We start from the raw sequence: 6,000 nt of genomic DNA, 5'->3' as shown, positions 1-6,000 counted from the left end.
GGAATTTCGATTGAGTAATTACCATCAGTTATCCGACTAGTGCTGAGCACAATAATTTGTTGATTCGTTCGACTAGTGTTGGGCGCAATAATTTGTTGATTCGTTCGACTAGTGCTAAGCACACCAATGATTTCATCGAGTTAAATGAATAGCGCTAGGTGCAAAAATCTTAATCACGGTCTAACCATTAGGCACCGGGTGCCATTTGTTGGAATATATAATTTGGTGAGGTATAATAGTTCATGAATTGATTTATATGTTGTGAAATGTAAATTTTGGTTACTTGTTGCAAGTGAGATGTATTGAGATCATGAGTTTCTTACTGCTTGAATTTTTAATTGATTGCTGGTTAGGTATTACTATTGTTCTACGTCTCAACATCCACGAAAAATCTCATACTCAATTTTGGTGATGTATTTCTTTTGAGACTTGGCATGTACCTAGGATGTCAACATTAAGATAATGTCCTTTTGTTTAGTAAATCCTAGGGAATATAGTTCTATAAGTCTAAAATGATCGTAAATACATGTTTGGAGTTGTTATGTAAATGCTTTCAATCAGTGTTTGCTTAAATGATTTGGTCATTTTGGTATTAAACTTGTGATGCTTGATTAGTAAATGAAGAAAGCTTATTCATTGAGCCTTTGCTTATTCATTGAGCCTCTTAGGTTGACAATTGGTTGAGAATAATTAGTAAAGGTTATGAATTTACCATATTTAATTATTTGAATGCTTGAAATTTATTTAAGGTACCTATGAAAGGTATATTGGTTGTTGATGGATGTTTTAAATGTGGTGTCAATGAGGGCACATTGGTTAGGCACTTAAGATGCTTGTTTTGATATGTTTTTGACCATGTCTAATTGTGTTTTGATGTTGTTTAAGGTCCCTATTAAAGTTTGCTTTGATAGGTTGAATGGTTATGCTTGTATTGGCTTTGAAAAGGCTTGTTTATAGGCAAATTTTAGCCCACACAGCCTGGCGACATGGCCATGTGTCCCCTATTGGTTCCTTTTTATGCAAGTCAATGAGTACACGGCCTAGCACACGGGCATGCGACATAGTCGTGTGACCCTACTCAGAGAGTTACACAGGATGGGACACGATCGTGTGTCTCTAGTTCGAAGGTCACACAACTTGGGACACAGGTGTTTTCAAATTTTTCACCCCTGTAGTCAAAAATTTTCAACTTTTTCTTAAGCTTTCCAAATGTTTTCAAATTGGTCCCAAATTGTTTCTAAGGTATAATTAAGGCCTCGAAGGCTCGATTTAGGGACGATATGTATGTGAATGGTTGGTTATAACATGTTTATGGATATGTGTGAATTGTATGTTAAATGTTTCGTTTATACATTAATGCTTTATAACCTTAATCTGTCGACGAATACGGGTTAGGGGTAGGATAATCCACGCAAACTCTCCATCCCGTGACAGTGTGAGTTGGAATAAGCTCATGGTTATCGTTGCTAACCACTGTGACACCTCCTTTCTTAGATACACATTGGATAGGGCTCACCCACGAGCTGTCGGAGATCGAGTAGATAATACCAACATCTAGGCACTTGATAATCTTTTTTTAATAACTTCCTTTATGATTGGATTCAACCTCCTCTACAGTTCAATAGAATTGCTATGAAAATCATCTAGTAAGATTTTATACATACAAATAGCAGGGTTGATTCCCTTGATGTCAACAATTGTCCATCCCAATACCTTCTTAGATCGTCGGAGTACTTCCACCAATCTCACCTCTTGATCGAGTGTCAATTCAGTAGAAATAACTACTGGCAAAGTGTTGTTTTCTCTCAAATAAGCATATTTTAAATGTTGTGGCAAATACTTCAACTCTAGTGTGAGATGTTCCTCTATAGAAGGTTTAGGATGCCTGAAAGAGCGATTTGATAACTACAAGGATTCAAACTTCTTCCCTGGTCTATCTACAAGCTTCTTAGTTTCCACAAGTTCACCAAGGTCCTCAAAAATTATTGCGTAACTCCACTCAAGTAAATCTTCATTACTATCAGAATTATTGTGGCAAAATCTTGTGAACTCTTCCTCCACTACTGCCCCTATCAGGTTAATGGCATGGCATTCTTCACTTTCATAGTGCATTTGAAAGCATCAAATACATTGAATGTAATTTATTGTTCATTTACCCTCATGGTCAGTTCATCTTTCTACACATGAATTAAATTCCTACCTGTAGCAAGAAAAGGTCTTCCAAGAATAATTGACACATCTTTGTCAACTTCACATTCTAAATACGAAAATCTGCCAGAAAAAAAAAACTTATCTACTCTTACCAGTACGTCCTCAATTTTACATTTCAGATGTGCGTAGGATTGATCAGCCAATTGCAACGTAACCTTAGTAGGTCTTGCTTTCCCAATTCCCAGCTTCCTAAATCACATAGTGCCTTACCAACATATTGATTTCCTATTGAACATGAGATAGTGAAACTCCCTGGGTTCTTCAACTTTGGAGGTAATTTATTTGTCAACATTGTTGTGCACCTTTCAGTAAGAGCAACAGTCTCAAATTGTCCAAATCTGCACTTCTTTGACAATATGTCTTTCATAAATTTCACATAATTGGGCATTTGCTCCAAAGCTTCAACCAGTGGTATGTAGTTGTGAAGTTATTTAAGGACATCTAGAAATCTTTTGAACTGAGCCTTTTGTTTACAATTGTAAAATGATTGGGAAAATGGTGGAGGTGGCTATCCTTCAGGTTGCTAACGCTGTTTTGCCGTAACATTTTTGTTGGTAACACAATCTGATTCTACTGCAGCAATCTTTTGCTTAGCCTTTTCAGCTACAATGTACTTTTCAAACGTTTCTAATGTAACATCTCGATTTTGGGCCTAGTTAAAAAAATGGTTTCGGGACCACCAATCTGATGAGGAAAATTTTATTTTTACTATATTTTTATGGTCTACAATTTCACGGAATGATTTCGTGAAATTTTCATTCAAAAATTTCAATGTTTGGGCACTCAATTTAGTCAAAATGACTAAATTGTAAAAAGTGCAAAAGTTGAGTTCTACATGTTAGAGGTGTCCAATTGTTATGAAATTCTAAATTGGAGGTCTTTATATGGTACTTAGACCATTGGTTAAGTTATGGACAAAAATGGACATGAAATAAGTGAAATAGGAAATTTTTAAGTTAGGGGCATTTTGGTAATTCGATAATTAAAATGAATTAAAAGGGAAAAAGATGGAAAATTCTGCTCATCTTCTTCATTTTGATGAAATTAACAAGGGGGGAAGCCATAGTTAGGGTTTTCAAACTTCTAAGCTCCGTAGTAAGTGATCCCAAGCCTCGTTCTCAATGTTTTTTACGTTTTTGGGGTCTCAGTAACTTGATTTAGCTTATTCTAGCAATAATTTAATCTAGGGTTTATATTTGAAAAAATACCCATAGGAGAAATATGTTTATTTTGATGTTTTATGATATAATATGAAGCTAGAAATTATGTTAAACAACTTTTGCTAGTCGATTTTAAGTGAAAACGAGTAAATCGACATAATCGGTAAAATACCTAATGTTCATAAGTAAGTGTTAGAGTAAGAATTTGATGTTGTCATAGAAGGGAAAATTATTCAGCATGTTATAAAACATAAGAATAAGAGATGAAGTTTAATTTTCGAGCTTTGGGGAAAAAGTGTAATTATGTAAAAGCTTAGGGGCAAAATCATAATTTTTCCAAAGTTAGAGTCAATGGCTGTTTTGGCAAATTTGAGTATTAAATAATCTAAATTTGCTATTATAGATCAAGAAGAATGGAATCCATGGTTAGACAAAGGAAAGAATAAGGTTGAAGACTAAGTGGGTGGATTTGGCTATATTTTGTACCGAGGTAAGTTTACGGTAAATAAATGCAATATTTCAATAATTATTATTAATGCTGTTATTTTATAGCAATTAAATATTTATTTCATGAATTTATTTGATGTTGACTCAAGTATGAGACGACAGAGAATTAGTATTAAAAAGTCCCTTTGAAACTTTTGGAATGTATCGGATACAAATGTCATGACATTTGGGTGATGAGATCCCATGTAAGACCATGTTTGGAACATGGCATTGGCATCATTGAGATTATGAGAGGTCCCATGTAATACCATGTCTAGGACATGGCGTTATAATCAGGTAAAAGCATAAATAGCAAATTCAGGTGAGTTATAAGAGTTAAGAACATATTATGTTATCAATTGAGAATCAACATTTCAGCAAGAGAAGATTAAGTTATAATCATGAGTTAGCTAAGTAAACAAGCAAGAGAACGAGTAAGAGATTAAGTAAAGAGGAATTTAGGGATCATGTTACTTGAGTATAATTATTTGTGTTAAGTGTTGTTATATATTTACTTGTAAACTTACTAAGCTTTATGCTTACTTCTTTTATTTTTCTTTCTTTTATAGAATTGCAAAGCTACTTTAGGGATCTTAAAGACGTCGGAGAGCGTCCACACTATCAACCACAACAACTCGGTATTTTATGATGATCAATGTTGAACTATGGCATGCATAGGGACTTAGTCATTTTGAATGTATGTCCTTATGACAATGCTAAAGGATGATGTGTAAATATGTGATAATTTTTAGCTATTAAAACGGCCAAGTAAGAATATGTTTGGTATTATATATGCCTAGGTGATAGTTTATACCTAGAAATTGTGAAAAAGTAAAAATTTGCAATGAAACACATTTCAGACAGCAGCAGTGACGTGACTATAAAAAATCACCAGGGATAGTATAAAATGAATTATAGGGTGAATGATAAATAGAATTAAATCTTATTGAGTCTATTTTCATAGAAAAATAACGGTGTAGAAAAAGGAATTTTATATTCTTAGATATGTGGATTTTAGTTAGATATGGTCAGAACGGTTTTTAGAGTCCCCTGTTCTGACTTTAGAAAATCATTAAAAACTGTACAAAAATATTTATGAGTTGTAATTTATATTTATAGATTCCTTAATGATTCTATTTTCTATAGAAACAAGTTATAAGACCATATTAAAATTATACAATGAGAAATTTTAATTTTAGGGACGAGAGGTCAGGACAGTCAAATAGTGAAACAGGGAAGACTTTAACTAATAAACTGTACTAATTGGCTAAACCAAAAATTCTAAAAAATTTATGGTAAGAAGATATATGAGTCTAGTTTTACGAAAAATTTACAGATCTAAATTTTGAGTTTCGTAGCTCGAGTTATAATTAATTTAGTAACTACTATGTGATTGGACAACTTTGTTGTAAATAGTGAAATTAATTTTAAAAGCAAATCTTTATGCCTCAAACTAGTAAGTTAAGTCAAGTAACGCCTCGTGCTCGACTCCGGCAATGATCTCAAGTAAGGGGTGTTACATCTAATAGCTTTCTATTGTTGCAATCTGATTTGCCCTGTTCTACCATGGTATGTTTAACGATTTCATTCACCTGAATCCCACTTCTGATACTAATTGCTTTTCAATGCTCCTTCCCTTGTGATCTCGAAGTCTCAATATCACTTGGTAGAGCTCCTTTTGGTCTCGAAATCAAAGCATTTGCTATCTACCCCACATGATTCTCAAGAGCTCAAAGGGATGCAAGTTGACTCTAAATTACGACATCGTTCTTGGCCATATATTTTTTCAGCAAGGCTTCAATAGATGATGATGATGATGATCATGAAGCCAATGTCTGACCTTGTTGGACATTTTACCTCTGTATAGGTTGAGTATAACCAGGCAGTGCACCGGTGGTGTTCTTTCTTGTCGCATTGTTAAAATTCCCCACACCTTGATTATTTCAGCTAAAGTTTAGATGTTGCTTCCACACTAGATTATACATGTTGGAATAGAGTTATTGTTCCGGTTGAAATTACCTATGTAGCACACAGATGCTAAATTTGATAGGCATTCGTCAAACTCATGGTCTTCACCATAATAAACACACGCTGGCTCGACTACTTTCATCTCCTGAACTGCAGTTGGTCTCTTCATTATTTT

The sequence above is a fragment of the Gossypium hirsutum genome, chromosome D08 (assembly GCF_007990345.1).
Source record: "Gossypium hirsutum isolate 1008001.06 chromosome D08, Gossypium_hirsutum_v2.1, whole genome shotgun sequence".
Lineage (NCBI taxonomy): Eukaryota > Viridiplantae > Streptophyta > Magnoliopsida > Malvales > Malvaceae > Gossypium > Gossypium hirsutum.
This window is presented reverse-complemented; position numbering follows the sequence as displayed.